The sequence below is a fragment of the Medicago sativa genome, chromosome 6 (genome assembly GCF_051527215.1).
Source record: "Medicago sativa cultivar Bolivia chromosome 6, Bolivia_mono, whole genome shotgun sequence".
NCBI lineage: Eukaryota > Viridiplantae > Streptophyta > Magnoliopsida > Fabales > Fabaceae > Medicago > Medicago sativa.
In genome coordinates, this window is record NC_140754.1 from 95,266,460 (window position 1) to 95,282,960 (window position 16,501).

Genomic DNA, 16,501 nt, shown 5'->3' on the forward strand with positions numbered 1-16,501 from the left:
CACCATCTGCCACGTCAGCATCCCGTTAAAAAATTGACACCAGGGACTATTTATGATAACGGAGGAAAAATGTAGGGATTTTAAAAACATTTATTAAAATGTAGGGACTATCTGCAAAATCGCGCAAAATATAGGGACCAAAAACATATTTAACCCTATATTTTATTATACTTATAAATATATGACATTAAAAGTCAAACTACAAGGTAAACCAAGCAAGTAACATATATATATGAATGAAAAAAATTAAAATTGGTGTGAGGGCCTTGGCCCACATAGCTCTCTATGTGGGTCCGTCCCTGGGTTCATGATAATATTCCTCACACCCACATATGTAATACACATAAAAATGCAGCAAACATATTTAATTGATAGTAGATTCAAGAAAGCACAGACAAGTTTGTTACAACTTCTTTAGATTTATATTTATCACAACACAAGACAACATAACTAGAGAAAATAAATTAAAACCAAAGGTTCACTTACATCAAGCTTTGTCTCCGGATAATTCTAATTTCGGAATTTATTCACAAATTTAAAAGGAATAGAAAATTTAAATTTTTGATCCCCTTCAATTTTATTACCATTCCCATTTCCATTGATGTCTTTATTGTCGATCAACTCTAATCTCCTATTTTCCGTAGGACCATGTTGCGGGGCACTTGGTGAAAAATTTGAATTTCTTTTGGCTAAAACTTGTTTTGAGGATGATTGTACGGCTGGTGTAAATTAGGTGGTTCAGACTGATTTGTTCCATCTTGCACTAACTGTGTTGATTTGGCTAATTGTTTGTGTGTAGAGTTTGCCGACCGCAACCAATCCATGTTTGCTGGTAGACTGTTGTTATTTATGTTGTTTTTACGCATGATCTCACTGGACTGTCCCTAAGATTCACCAGCACAATGAGGGCACCACGCGAGCTTTCCAGTTCCCGCTTGTTCAAACATATAAAACAATGCTGAAGAAGGGTGTCGATCAGGACCCTTCAATGTATAATTCAAACCACCATTTTCCAAAACATATGTCGTCAATGACTTTGAGGAATACGCTGCTGACACGGTCACGATATTCGACACTTCTATCAAGAATGAGTGTGCATCTTGACTCATATATGTTGTATATCATAGTCCATGCCTGGCTGTATCCTCCATCATCTTCACTCTTATCGTCTTCTTTTATCATGTTGATGTTCGCGATTTCCAAGTGTTACACAATACTCATCACCACAAAGACTGTTTCCCATGTGATTACAGACTTACACACACATGTACAACACTAGAAAGGGTCTTAACTAGTTTAAGGCTGTGTTCATTATTTGGGAAATTTATAATCATAACAAAAATCGAATATTTTCTTTTGCTTAATTGATTGGAATTGAAAAGGAAGCTTTATTCCTCCTTTTGATTCCCAGTCGATGCTAATTCTTTGAGATTGAAGGTATATATAGATCAATGGATATCGATTGACAATTTAAAGTTAGTCTAATCTCACCAGTGCATCCACATTTCACATTTGTTCCATATATAAAGAACGTAAACAAATAAAAAAATAAATACTACAATTGAAAAACAAACCAAACGTTACTTTATTTGATATCATTTTAAATACTACAATTGAGAAAAATATAATTTTAGACTTTCCCTTTGTTAAAATCAATCCCCTCCTTCCTGTTTCTTAACTTTTTTTCCATCCATTCCATTAAAATACCTCCGCTCTCCTTCGTTGAGCCAAACCGAAAGATATTTAAATACTTGGCAAACACATTACAATTATTATTGCCTTTAATCACACCTTCGTTTTTAATAATACATCCTCCAATTTGCATATGCATTTGAGGATCGTTTCTTTCTTCATCATCATTGATGACATGCTGTCATTACGTAATTTTTAGGACTTATTGTGACATTTTGATAGAGTTCTCATGCAATTTATATTGTTCTGGAGTGCAAAAAGCTGAAATATTGAAGTTTGTTTGAAGCAAATCGCGCCACGCCAATTTCAAGCCGTGCTGCGATTTTTGAAGTGAAATAACAACCTCCCTGTTTGAGGGAAATCGCGGCACGCCTATATACATGGCGCAGCGCAATTTTGATGGGTCAGGCCCATGACTTCTATAAATACTGCACTAATCCTGAAGAACAAGGGTTACGATTTTGGAGAGCAAAGTGCGATTTTGAGACATCAGAGACGGCTAGAAGGGCGATTTCTTCAACCTTTTACCAATTCATGTATGTTTTAATTATTTCATTGATTATGCTATTTGTAAACTCGATTATGAGTAGCTAAATCTCTTAGAGATTAGATCCGAGATGAATCTTTGTAACCCTAATTGACACATGTTGCTGTGAAACTCTATTTTGTTTATGAATTCAATTCTAGTTTATTCAATTCAATTGTTCTTAATGCTTTTTATATCTTGATCACATATAACTTGATTTTGTGAGAATGAATGACCACTGACCATGGCTTTCAACTTAGACCTAATTGAATTGTTCTAATAAACAGGGTTAGTCTAGGAATAGATAATCGTTTGTTAGTGATAATAGGTTAACGTTCGGTAAAACCTTCAAGAATTATTAGACCACCTAAGGAATTAGGGGCTGTAGTTTAAGAAGAGGGTCCTAACTCAAGGGATTGATTAGGGCTATTTTGTTAATCATCGTAAATTAGAAGATGATTCATAACAAATAGGTGCAGTAGACCAATTGGGGGAACTTAGAGGATTCGACGGATCTGATCTCATCTTTCTCTCATATTTTCTTAATCAAATCTTTATTTTCTGTTACTTGATTTAATTAAAATCAAACCAAATCTACTGCCTAATGGCAAAACAAAATAAAATTTTATACATCCTATTTTTATAACGCAATTGAATTATTGAAGTTAAAAACAGTCCTCGTGGGATCGATATTTTTACTACTTCGATAGTAATTGGTACACTTGCCAATCCTCTATCAATCATTCTCAGGCTCGGTCTCAGGTTCAATCTCAACCAATTGTCTGTTGATGTAAGATTTTTCCTACACGTCATATAACTATGTACACGTGAGTATATATAGGATCGTTTCCACAGGGAGTTACGTTTAATCATAAGCATTTACACAATCGTTCACATTAAGGGTTTGGATATAATTTGTTTGTTTGTAACACTATATCCATATTTGACACTAAAGTAAAAACGAGAGGGGATCGAACTATTTCGCTTGCGGTATAAGATAACGAGCAAGCATAACAGCAGCAATCTCTCGATCGATTAACAGACTCTAGCTTTATAACCAATATTATTACAATCATTTCTACAATATCCTTCGTGTCCAAAGCGACATCGTTATTTCTAGGTTATCGTTTAAACATTTGTGTCTAAATTCCTTAAACGATAACAAAGTCGATCGGATGACTTAATCGACCGTGTCCAGCCTGATTAAGTATCCGGAAGCATTAAAAGCTTGATTAAAAGTAATTATCAAAGGTTTACAAACTTGTCAAGAATGATATAACATAAGATAGATTGTTATTCTAGGTCTAGATTCAAGGGTTTGTGTCCAAATCATCTTGAATCTCTTTGAAAGCATTAAAAGCAAGAATAACAACAATATTGAATCATTAAGCTAGAACCTTATATATTAAAAGATCAAAAGATTACATAATAGCTTGATTGTTACCTCAATACTACAAAGAAGGTTAGTTACATATAGACATGTAAACTAATGCAAGGAATGAAGGAAAGATGAAGATTCCATGCCAAGATCCTTGATGTCTCAATGAATCTAGGGTTGAATCTACTCTTTAATCACTTGCTTTGTGTTTCTCTCTATGAAATAGCTCTAACCTCTCTCTAGAAATGTATAAAATGTTTCAATGGAATAGTGAATAGTCCTAGAGAGAGGGAAAACTTGTATTTAAATGGGCTAAAAACGTGTAATCTCGCTTAAGCGAGATACATCTCGCTCAAGCGAGAAGCCTAAATATCCAATCATGGCCAATGAAGTCTTGCCACGTAGCCCTGCTCCTTGATGAAGTTGCATCTCGCGTAAGCGAGTTAGACCTCGCGTAAGCGAGGTTGCTTGAAACTTAAACCGCCTTAGAATCCTGCTTGAGCGACATGGAAGCGAGATGGAAAGCGAGATGCTCATCTGATCCCTGGAGAAATCTCGCGTAAGCGAGTTTCTAAGATTGCACAAGCGACCTGGAAGCGAGTTGTAAGCGAATGTTTAGTTTCTCCCTGGAGGAATCTCGCGTAAGCGAGATGACCTCGCGTAAGCGAGATTTGCTTGGTTCACACAATTGAGTTTTGGTCCTTGCTTGTCATTTCCTGCATAAATTGGGTAGAATTAGGCATATAAAGCATAAATGGTATAATTACAACAATTGATTGCTTTTCCGTAGATAACTTGCATAACAAGTCACTAAAAATGCCTCTTTTTCCACATGAAATATATTACTTTTGAGCACTTATCAAACTCTCCCCAACTTAGCTTTTTGTTTGTCCTCAAACAAAAGAATAAAAAGGAAACTCACAAGGCTTTGGACAAGCTTTCTAGCACAGTACCAAGCAATTCAAATCAAATAAAAATTTTCAAGTGGTGATTCAAATGTGAATGCACCGGCAAGCCTGAAGTTCTCCATTATTCCTAGCACAGCTATAAATGTGAAACAAGTCCTAAGCACAAAATACACATCATAAACTTCAAAGTATAAACATATCTATCTATGAACCACACCTAACACACTTCTTTGAAAGTAAATGCAATATAATGATAACAATGAATGAGGTAATGAACACACATCCAACAATCATGCTAACATACTATTTAAGTTAGGTGTCCATCCAAATATCATCTCAAAAAGCATAAAAGCATGGATCAAAAGGTCTTGCAAGGGTTATAACTTGGCCGGGCTACAAAAGAAATGTCATATGTGGGGCAGTTGATCAGAAAGCCTATCAAAGAGGAACATTCTTTGTAATTCAACTTGAAATTCAAAATCTTCCCTACCAAAAATTACAACCTTTGATGATTAACAATCAAAACAATAACCTTGACAACTTATTCTATTTTTGATTTTTCTTTCTTTTTCTTCTTTTTCTTTTCTTTTCTTTTCTTTTTCAAATGTACAACTTTTTCTTTGATTCAATGTTGTCAGGTTATTTTACAACTTCACCAGAACTTAACATATAATGCCTCCTTTTTCTCCCCAACTTGAATACAACAAAACTCTAATTGAATGTTCCCCTATCCTAAGGCAAGGGACAAAGTACAAAAAAGTTAAGGGTTCAACAAAGTAACATTATCAAAGTCCTATAAGATTCAACCATGAACTGAATTTTTGAAAAATTTCAGGCAAATTCAACAAGCATTGTGCTTATGAATATTGACAGTTCATGTTTGAGGACTTGATTCATTTAGCTCAGATTGGGGTATCAGATACTCACTCTTCTCACATGTAGGCTTTATGTGGTCAAGTAGGTTACTCTCGATTCAAAAAGTGCCTTGATCCTTTCCATGCTTTCAAACAGTTCAAAATAATTATCAGATTTAACATAACTAAAACAAGTTAGACGATGATTATCGGTCTCCAGCATATATACAACAGATTGAAGCTACCTCACATTTAGGTTAAGTACTAAGTGGTTCAAAGATATTCATGTTTATGAAAAGACTTAAATGATCTATATTTTGTGCACAGTACAAATTTCACATTCATAGTAACACCTAGAATAACAGGAAACCAATACCTTGACATTGCGCTTTCTCACAATTCATATCATTATCACTCACCTGCTTTTGCTCAATAATTGGCTCCATGGAGCACTTTAAACTTTGATGTTCATGAGCAATTTTTCTTTTAACGAAACACAAGCAAGATTAATCAAAAATTTCATCCAAAGCAATAAGTTAAAAACCAAACAACAAGCTAAGCTATTTTAACCCAAAACGAAATTAAAATTAAACCAAAGTATTGAACACCCAAAACCGTGCTCAAAAAGTATAAATTCAAAAGCAATAAATTGTTCCAGTATAAAAATAAAAACATAAACTAAAAAGTCAAAGCAGAAGTCAAAGTAAACTAAGCATCAAAAGAATGCGGTCAGTGTGCCGCATCATCATCCATATCATCCTGAGACAGATGGACACTGGCTGTCCTCTCTGGATCATGAGCACCATGCAAGCTAGCAGTCCTATCTGGATCATGAGCACCATGCAAGCTAGCAGTCCTCTCCTCATAAAACCAACTCATGAAAAGAAACCAAAATCAAGACTTGTGTTCAACATTAAATCAAAACCCTTATTTTCCAAAGATTCCAAAATGGGTCAAAATTTACACAATTGAATGTTGAATAAAAACAGTGATGATTTTGATTCATTTTCATTGTTATGAACCTAAGGAAACAGTCTCTAGTCACAAACACCTACATCTAACCCTAGCCATTCTAAATTTGCATAAAGCATGAATTTTGAAATTGAAAAGCATGGCACAAAAATATAAATCAAACCTGTTGAAATGATGATGAATGAAGCAAGCAAATGATGATGAATGAAGAAATATGCAAGTGCTTGACTATGGTTGAATTGGTTTTGATTTTAGGGTTAAAGTTTGTGAAGAAAAGAAAAGTTTAGAGAGAATGGAGAAAAGGAAAGTTGGAAAACGTAAATGAGTGGAAATGAGTGGATGGGGGAGTGGTTAAGGGGAGTTAATCCCCTTGGAAACCGTTACCATTTTTGAATAAAAAAACTCATCTCGCTTGCGCGAGATAATCTCGCTTAAGCGAGATTTCTCCAGAACCAACAATTCGAAAATGCAACAATCTCGCTTAAGCGAGATTAACTTCGCTTGAGCGAGATTTCTCCAGATATGTTTCTTACTTTGCTTTGCTCATGAAATTATTCCTAAATGCATTAAAACATGAAAATACTTACAAAACTGGGTGTGACTCCCAGCAAGAGCTTGTTTTACGTCCTTAGCTTGACGCATTTTGAAGAAATCATGGCTCGATTAGTGAAATTGTCGTCAAACACCGATCAATTTCACCACCGAAGTAGGGCTTAAGCCTTTGCCCATTAACAGTCCAGTTGGCTTTGGTGACTGGGTCCTCAAGTTCCACAGCTCCGTACGGTTTGACCTCTTTAACCATGAAAGGTCCGGACCACTTAGACTTCAATTTGCCCGGAAACAACCTCAGTCTTGAATTGAAAAGTAATACCATTTGTCCCGGCATGAATTGTCTCAGAATGATCTTCTTGTCATGATACTTCTTGGTCCTTTCTTTGTAGAGCTTTGAAGATTCATAAGCTTGATTTCTCAATTCTTCAAGCTCATGCATTTGAACTTTTCTTCTTTCACCGGCTTTCTCTTGATCGAAGTTTAGGAACTTCAATGCCCAAAAGGCTTTATGTTCGAGCTCGACCGGTAAGTGACAAGATTTGCCATAAACCATTTGGAAAGGAGTGAGGCCTATAGGAGACTTGTATGCAGTCCTATATGCCCACAAAGCTTCATCAAGTTTAGCCGACCAATCCTTCCGAGATGTAGAGACCGTCTTCTCAAGTATGCGTTTGACCTCCCGGTTAGAAACTTCGGCTTGTCCATTCGTTTGCGGATGATACAGTGATGCTACTTTGTGCTTGACTCCATAATGATCTAGGGCCTTGGCAAGTTGTGTGTTGCAAAAGTGTGACCCTCCATCACTAATGAGAACTCTTGGTGTACCAAACCGGGTGAAAATATTCTTCTTTAGGAACTTCACCACCGTCTTGCTATCGGCTTTAGGCGATGCTACGGCTTCCACCCACTTTGACACATAATCAACAGCGACCAAGATGTACTCATTTGAATATGATGAAGGAAAAGGGCCAACAAAATCTATACCCCAACAATCAAACACTTCCACTTCAAGGATGAGTTGTAGAGGCATCTCATTTCTTTTTGACATTGATCCGGTTCTTTGGCATTCATCACAATACTTGCAATGTAAATTGGCATCTTTGAATAAAGTTGGCCAATAGAACCCGGATTGAAGTACCTTGGTGGCTGTTCTCTCCCCGTTGAAGTGACCTCCATAGGGCGAATTATGACATTGCCACAGGATCTTCTTTGCCTCTTCATCATCCACACACCTACGCAAGAGATTGTCCGCTCCAATTTTGAACAAATAAGGCTCATCCCACACAAAGTGGTTAGCATCATGAAGGAACTTCTTGCGTTGTTGCCATTCAAAATCTTCCGGAATGAACCCGGTTGCTTTGTAGTTCACCATGTCGGCAAACCACGGTCTCACATTGATTGCTAGCAACCGTTCATCTGGAAATTCTTCACGAACCTCCGGTTCATTCTTGGTTACCTCATTGTTTGTCAACCTTGAAAGGTGATCAGCTACAAGATTCTCCGTGCCTTTCTTATCCTTGATCTCTAAGTCAAACTCTTGAAGCAACAACATCCACCGGATGAGTCTCGGCTTTGAGTCGGACTTAGTAAGGAGATACTTGATAGCTGCATGGTCAGTATAAACAACAATTTTGGAACCTACAAAGTAAGAACGAAATTTCTCCATTGCATAAACTATTGCAAGTAACTCTTTTTCAGTTGTGGCATAATTGATTTGTGCCTCATTTAAAACCTTACTTGCATAGTGAATAGCATGAAAAATTTTATCCTTACGTTGACCCAAGACCGCACCAACAGCATAATCACTTGCATCACACATTAATTCAAAATTTAAATCCCAATTAGGAGCAATGATTATTGGTGCGGTGGTCAACTTTTCTTTTAAAGATTCAAATGCATCAAGACATTCATTATCAAAAACAAAAGACTTATCTTTGTTGAGCAAGTTTCTCATAGGCTTTGCAATCTTTGAGAAGTCTTTGATGAATCTCCGGTAGAAACCGGCATGACCAAGAAAACTCCGAACACCTTTGACATTCACCGGTGGTGGAAGCTTTCCTATGACATCGACCTTTGCTTGGTCTACCTCAATACCCTTAGCAGAAATCTTATGACCAAGGACAATACCCTCGGTAACCATGAAGTGACATTTCTCCCAATTGAGCACCAAGCTAGTTTCAATACACCGCTTCAGCACGGTATCCAAGCTATTCAAACACGTATCAAATGACGAACCGAAAACCGAGAAATCATCCATGAACACCTCCATGCATTTACCAATAAGTTTGGAGAAGATTGCTTGAACACACCATTGAAAAGTTGCTGGTGCATTACACAAGCCAAATGGCATTCTTCGATAAGCAAAAATACCAAAGGGACAAGTGAAAGCCGTCTTCTCGTGATCATCTGGGTTCATGGCGATTTGATTGTAGCCGGAGTAACCATCTAGGAAGCAATAAAAGGATTGACCGGAGAGTCTTTCAAGCATTTGGTCCATGAAGGGCAAGGGAAAGTGATCCTTCCTTGTTGCTTGATTGAGTCTTCTATAATCTATACACATCCTCCATCCGGTGACGGTTCTAGTTGGGATCAACTCATCTTTATCATTAGTGATCACCGTCATTCCTCCTTTCTTGGGAACTACTTGAACCGGGCTTACCCAAGCACTATCCGAGATAGGATAGATCATGCCGGCTTCAAGCAACTTCACTACTTCCTTTCGCACCACCTCTTTCATGTTTGGATTCAAGCGGCGTTGCGGTTGTGCTACCGGTTTAAAGTTTTCTTCCATCATGATCTTGTGCATACAATAAGATGGACTTATCCCTTTCAAGTCGGATAGCTTCCACCCTATTGCTTCCTTGTTGGCCTTGAGAACCTCTACCAACTTTGTTTCTTCATCGATGGACAAGGAGCTACTAATGATCACCGGTTTTGTACCATCTTTCTCAAGAAAAACATATTTCAAATTAGATGGTAAAACTTTTAATTCTACCTTGGTGTCATCAACTTTGGCTTCTTCCTTGGATTCTTCTTTCAAATCTTCAAGTATGGCTTGATTAGGAAGAACCTCCTTCAAGGAATCTAGCTCCTTCAAACACTCTTCAATGGCACTTGCTTCGTCTTCATCAATAGCATTGAGTGCGTCCACCAAAGCACTCTCTAGGGGTGTTCTATTATGCATTTGCTTCCGAGTAGTCAAGATGACTTCTTCGGTTGCATCCATTTTGAAACATGCACCCTTGTCTTTCGAGTACTTCAAAGCTTCTCGGATGTTGAAGGTAACCTCTTCATCATTTACCTTGACCTTCATCTTCATGATATTATCATCAAGATCAATCATCATCCGAGCCGTTTGCATGAAATTCCTTCCCATTAAGATAGGCACATCCTCATCTTCTTCGACATCCATAACCACAAAATCAGCCGGAAAAATAAATTTGTCCACTTTTACAAGAACATCTTCGGCCATACCTAGTGGTTTTGCAAAGGATTTGTCGGCCAATTGCAACATCATCCTAGTCCGCTTTATACAAAGGTCACCAACTCTTTTGGCAACGGACAAAGGCATGAGATTGATGCTTGATCCAAGGTCAAGTAGTGCTTTACCTACATGTGTTGTGCCAATAGCTACCGGTAGAGTGAATCTTCCCGGATCTTGCTCTTTCTTTGGCATTGTTCTTTGAATAATAGCACTACAATTGGCATCGATTTGGATCGTCTCTTCATCGTTGATTCTTCTTTTCTTGGAAAGGATATCTTTCATGAACTTTGCATAGACCGGCATTTGCTCCAAGGCTTCCGAGAATGGTATATCAATTTGCAACTTCTTGAAGAGTTCAAGAAACCTTGCGTATTGCCGCTCTTTGTCTTTCTTCGATGGAGCATGTGGGTATGGTAAGCGTTGAGCCACCACTTGCTTCTCAACTACTTGTTTCTTCCCTTTATCTCTCCCCACATCTTTATTCTTCCTCTCCATCTCCTCTTGTAACTCTAGATCTCTTTTTTGATTTTTTTCTTTTTCAACTAATGCTTCTTTATTCTTTATATACACTTCCTCCTCTATCTCTACACTATCCTCCTCGAACTCCTCTTTGTCCTCCTCATTGACAACTTCATCATCCTTTTCTTCAACAACAATATCATCACCTACCCCTATACCTACTACTCTCCCACTCCTTGTAGCTATAGCTTTTGACTGCTATGCCTTGTTGTGCTCCTTAGGATTTGGTTGAGTGTTAGCGGTGAAAGCTCCACCTTGCGGAGGACCTTGAGCCATTTGTTGAGCTAACTGACCAACTTGCGTTTCAAGGCCTTTGATGGATGCGTCGGTGTTTTTCTGGTTAGCCATGGACACTTGCATGAATTGTTTCAAGACCTCCTCGGTGCTTTGGGAATTATTTGGATGTTGGGGGTTATTTGGTGGTGGATTTTGGTATTGATTATTGAATGGTTGTTGGTAAGGTTGTTGGTAGTAGTTTGATGGTGGATATTGATAGTTATTGTTGTACGGTGTTCTCCAAGGTCTTTGTTGGTTTTGGTTGGCCGGATACCTTCCTTGGAAGTTGGAAGTACCCGGATTTTGTTGTGAGGTTCCGGCTTGTTGTGGTTGGTTAGGCCTTTGTTGGTTTCCCACATAGTTGACCTCTTCCCCTTCAAAAGAACCGGGCTCGGGACAATAGCCGGTGGGATGATCCCCCGTACAAAGTCCACAAGTATAGACTTGAGCGGTTCCTCCTTCTTGCTTGAGAGATTCAAGAATTTGTTTAGGCATAGCTTTCATCTCCTTTTGCATAGCTTCTATTTGTTGAGTGAGAAGCTTATTTTGAGCTAAGACTGCATCATTTGCTTCAAGCTCAAGAATACCGGCTTTCCTTTGATTAGGATTCCGATTGTGAGAAGATTTTCTTGTGTTGAGCGCCATTTGGTTAATGATTTTGACAGCTTCAGCTGGGTTTTTCAAAGCAATAGAACCTCCAGCACTTGCATCTAGCATCGTCTTGGACATGTCTTGAAGCCCTTGACGAAAAAGATATAGTTGCATTTGGCTATCAAAACCATGCTTTGGACAATTCCTTAGCAATGATTTATAGCGCTCCCAAGCTTCACAAAGAGTCTCACTTTGGCCTTGAGCAAAAGTTGTAATTGAAGTTTTAGCCTCAAGATGCCTATCCTCCGGAAAGAACCTTTCTTGAAATGCTTTCTCTAGCTCACCCCAATTTTCCATCAAAGAAGTTGGTTGATCAAGATACCACTCCTTAGCCTTCCCGATCAAAGAATGAGGAAACAATTGCACAAACACACCCTCTTCCTCATCTTCCTTCATACCAAGTGTACCGGCGGTAACATAGAAGTTGGTAAGATGTCTATATGGATCCTCATGATCCATACCGGTAAACTGGTTATGAGTAATCAAGTTAATCAACCCCGACTTCAGCTCAAAAGATTTGGCATTACGGTTGCCAAGATTAGCTAGCCTCCTCGGACTAACCCACATAGGTAGAGCATTCTCATCTTCATTAGCCATGACTACTTCTGGATCACTCCTCGGAGATGAATGTGCAGAAGAATGTGATGAAGAATCACCTAGTGATATAGTATGCACCGAACCTGACGGAGAAGGAATAAAAAGTAAAGATTCCGGCTGAGCCAGCCTGGCTAATCTCCTAGCTTCCTTTGCTTGCTTTCTAAGTAACCTAGCAGTTTTCTCAATTTCAGGATCAAATTGTAGGTCTTCCTTATCAACGGTACCTCGCATAAACAAAGTTCGCCAAGACTATACCAGGTGGTTAGCATAAAAAATAATGAATGACATAAGTGTATAAGTATATGCATGAAAGAATTTTGTGCAAAATTGACTTAACATGACAAAATTGTTTCGATACTTATGATAAAAATTTCCGTTAGTCCCCGGCAACGACGCCATTTTGATGTAAGATTTTTCCTACACGTCATATAACTATGTACACGTGAGTATATATAGGATCGTTTCCACAGGGAGTTACGTTTAATCATAAGCATTTACACAATCGTTCACATTAAGGGTTTGGATATAATTTGTTTGTTTGTAACACTATATCCATATTTGACACTAAAGTAAAAACGAGAGGGGATCGAACTATTTCGCTTGCGGTATAAGATAACGAGCAAGCATAACAGCAGCAATCTCTCGATCGATTAACAGACTCTAGCTTTATAACCAATATTATTACAATCATTTCTACAATATCCTTCGTGTCCAAAGCGACATCGTTATTTCTAGGTTATCGTTTAAACATTCGTGTCCAAATTCCTTAAACGATAACAAAGTCGATCGGATGACTTAATCGACCGTGTCCAGCCTGATTAAGTATCCGGAAGCATTAAAAGCTTGATTAAAAGTAATTATCAAAGGTTTACAAACTTGTCAAGAATGATATAACATAAGATAGATTGTTATTCTAGGTCTAGATTCAAGGGTTTGTGTCCAAATCATCTTGAATCTCTTTGAAAGCATTAAAAGCAAGAATAACAACAATATTGAATCATTAAGCTAGAACCTTATATATTAAAAGATCAAAAGATTACATAATAGCTTGATTGTTACCTCAATACTACAAAGAAGGTTAGTTACATATAGACATGTAAACTAATGCAAGGAATGAAGGAAAGATGAAGATTCCATGCCAAGATCCTTGATGTCTCAATGAATCTAGGGTTGAATCTACTCTTTAATCACTTGCTTTGTGTTTCTCTCTATGAAATAGCTCTAACCTCTCTCTAGAAATGTATAAAATGTTTCAATGGAATAGTGAATAGTCCTAGAGAGAGGGAAAACTTGTATTTAAATGGGCTAAAAACGTGTAATCTCGCTTAAGCGAGATACATCTCGCTCAAGCGAGAAGCCTAAATATCCAATCATGGCCAATGAAGTCTTGCCACGTAGCCCTGCTCCTTGATGAAGTTGCATCTCGCGTAAGCGAGTTAGACCTCGCGTAAGCGAGGTTGCTTGAAACTTAAACCGCCTTAGAATCCTGCTTGAGCGACATGGAAGCGAGATGGAAAGCGAGATGCTCATCTGATCCCTGGAGAAATCTCGCGTAAGCGAGATGATCTCGCGTAAGCGAGTTTCTAAGATTGCACAAGCGACCTGGAAGCGAGTTGTAAGCGAATGTTTAGTTTCTCCCTGGAGGAATCTCGCGTAAGCGAGATGACCTCGCGTAAGCGAGATTTGCTTGGTTCACACAATTGAGTTTTGGTCCTTGCTTGTCATTTCCTGCATAAATTGGGTAGAATTAGGCATATAAAGCATAAATGGTATAATTACAACAATTGATTGCTTTTCCGTAGATAACTTGCATAACAAGTCACTAAAAATGCCTCTTTTTCCACATGAAATATATTACTTTTGAGCACTTATCATCTGTTCTCATAATAGTGCTGCCTTCTTTGAGTTACAGCACCACTATAAGGGCATGCCTTCCACTTCCAAATCCTTGTTCTAGATACTTGTTGAAACATTTGAAGCAATGTCATAGAAGGGTGTTCAGAAGGACCCTTCATTGAAACATCCAAACCATTATTGTTTAACACAGTAATGACTACTTCCGTTGAAAGCCCGACATCAACTTTTTTTGAAAAAATCCCGGCATTATTATAAAAAAAACTATCTCTACAAGTAGCATAATAGTGTGCTACTCACCAGACTTTTCAACTCCTCTCTTTCTCTTCTGCTCCACCACAATAAGGTTCCTATCATATTCATCCCCAAAGTATATAACATTCGTTTTTGTAACCCCTCCCCAATGATTCTTAGGCTCATTAACAAACCTTGTTCCGTAAGATTTTCCAGAGTCCTTGATTTCAATTGGATTAAGAAGATCAAGGTCAAAGTAATGATATGTTTTATTAGATCTGTCTATAACAAATGTAATAAACATTGGTACTTCAAAATTGAACTTTAAGAGATTGATGTCACCATTTTTGTCATATAATATCATTAATGAGAATCGAACTTCTGACCAACGTGCGGAGTATGACACAGACCAAGTCTCAGAATCCATATCTATTCCTCTATCTATTCCTATACGAGCATCGGTTCCCACATATATTTCCTGGTAATGGTTAAGAAATCTTCTATTTTTCATGGCGAAGACTATTTCCCATTGAATATGTAAATGTTTTCACAACAACGTTAACTTAATTTTTATTTATTTTTTATCGTAAATTTAATTTGCACAATCATGCAAATAATTCAATGAACAATGATATTTCGACACTCACAATTTCTCAACATTCATTCTACACTTAAATTCATCTCTATCTCTCTTCTCATCACATTCCCAAAATATTACATCTATCACCCCATCTCTAGTCTCATGAAATATTTTCCTAATGCAATACACAACTCCACAACCTGAAATTATAATAGGTTACATACCTTGACTAGACCATAAGAGAGGAGACTTGAATGCCAATTAGCAAGGAGCATTACATATAAAGAAAAATAGTATGCCATGCATATGAATTAATTAAATGGATGGTGACATATATATAGATCAATGGATAATTCTATAGGTGCCAACTCTGTTTCTCTCTGGTTTGGACTGGTAGGATTGCATGGGAAACTTATAAATAGAAACACATATTGAAGAATATTTTAACTGTTTTCAAAAAGATAATATTTTCAAGCGTTATTCATCAGCAAAGTTTTCCTTCAAAATAAAAAATAAAAAATTCTCCAGCAAAGTTTATTTAAATAATTTAAAAAAGAAAAAGATGGCATCTAATTATAGTTCATATCTTCCACGCACTTTTTTTTTAATTTTTTTTATGTCTTTACGTTTTCATTCTTTGTTTCTTTTTTTTTCAGCTAAAATGATAATAATTTTAAACAACAACAACAGATTGGTTCAAGCAGTAAAAAATTGACCCCTAAAATAACTGGTAATGGATTAGATTGCGTGTTGCGAAAATTCAGTTGGGAGGAGATAACTCAGCTTTCATGTTCCTCGACGGAGATTATTCACCAGTAGACGACGAAAATGAAAATTTCGTACCTATTAATTGTAACCCAAAAAAATGTTAATTATATAGCTCGGGCTGTTTGATTGTGCTTTTATTTCTGTTTTAGTTTTAGTCTTTTAATATTATTTTATAAATCAACTTTTGCAAACTTTTACTTAAGAATAAAAAATTGGTAAATATTCTATAATGAAACTAATTTTAAAGAAGAGAAAATAAAATATTTGTTTGATATATAATTCAATGTTATTTGTTTTGCACTCATGTTCACATGCGAAATCTATAAATAAAGGATGAAGAATGATAGCACTGTAATTTTTTGCAACTCAAAAGTGAAGGGAAGCGTTATTCTTCCACAATTTTTTTCATTAATATTTAGATATCTATTAGAAATGGTGGTTGGGCCTAACACAACCCCACAAAACCGGCTTGTGAGGTGAGGATTGCCCCCACTTATAAACAAATTGTCAGGCCAACTCCTAACCGATGTGGGACTCTTAACAATGAGAGTGGAAGCTTAATGCTACATATCAAAGTATAATCCTGAACCTAACTAGTTGCATGCATATGCTAGGGAAAAATTATTTACATAGTAACTCTCATAGATGTTTTTGTT

At 37.1% G+C, this 16,501-nt stretch overlaps 2 pseudogenes; both read right to left on the minus strand.

Annotated features, from left to right (window-relative positions):
* Window positions 1–388: 388 nt before the first annotated feature.
* Window positions 389–1,235, minus strand: LOC146918477 (uncharacterized; annotated as a pseudogene).
* A 12,932-nt stretch (window positions 1,236–14,167) lies between these two features.
* On the minus strand, window positions 14,168–15,129 carry LOC146918478 (uncharacterized; annotated as a pseudogene).
* Between the last annotated feature and the right edge of the window lie 1,372 nt (window positions 15,130–16,501).